Below are 985 nucleotides of genomic sequence, written 5' to 3'. Positions count from 1 at the left end.
GGTTTTTTTCTTATGCAATTCAGGCTCCAATCTCTTCTACTCTTAATAAACCTAGACTAGGAAATATGTGTTTGTATGTCTTTGTGTTTGTATGTGTATTCATTTATGTTGAAGGGACAGAAAAATTATTCTCTACCCTCAAAGTCTTCTGGATGGACAAAGAATAAAATTTACATGAGACAGATTAACAGGAGAAAAAGAAGTTTTATTATGTGTGCATGGAGGCCCAATAATAAAATTGAGACCTAAAGAAATGATCGAGGCAGGCAGTTTTTATACCTTGTAGAAAAAGATAATAAATCTGTGAGGAACTTATACGACAAAACAAACAAACAAACAAACAACAACCACCACCACCCACCATAAACTAAATTTGGGAGCTTCAATTAGTAAGGAATTCTAAACAGAATTTGAGCCAGGATAATAAATTAGTACAAAGTAACAAGGGTTGTTTACCAGCCTTCTGGACTTTTCATTTCCCATCTCTAGTAATGGGATGTCTCTTTACCTGTAGGTCTAGGGAGGGTACCTTTCACATGGGAGATTTATTTCTTACTTTCAGTGAGAGAGAAGGAGGGTCTGAGTGTCCTTCCTGCACAGGTTCTCTCTTAAGTAACTTTTATTTAAAATAATCAATATACCAAAGTGGCACATTTTGGGGCAGGCTGCGCTTGGCCCCTATAATGTTATTCCTACAGAATGGTTCAAACTCATTAGAAGTGCTTGCTGTCATGTTTTTGATGACTGTATTCAGATAATGGATGGCAGGGCTTAATGAGAACACTCTTGACATAATAGCAACCCCAGCTGTCATTGCTTTAGGGCAAGAGTCCTGCAGGGGTAGAACTCTAGTGATTGGTTGATACTACAGAAGAGATTAGATTTAGGAGAGATCAATAGAACTATTCTGTTCAACCAATTTTATTATTATCCTTCCACCAGCTGAGCTGAAATGTAAGATCTGACTGAATCATTACATTACTGT

The sequence above is a fragment of the Neomonachus schauinslandi genome, chromosome 3 (genome assembly GCF_002201575.2).
Source record: "Neomonachus schauinslandi chromosome 3, ASM220157v2, whole genome shotgun sequence".
Taxonomy (NCBI): domain Eukaryota; kingdom Metazoa; phylum Chordata; class Mammalia; order Carnivora; family Phocidae; genus Neomonachus; species Neomonachus schauinslandi.
This window is presented reverse-complemented; position numbering follows the sequence as displayed.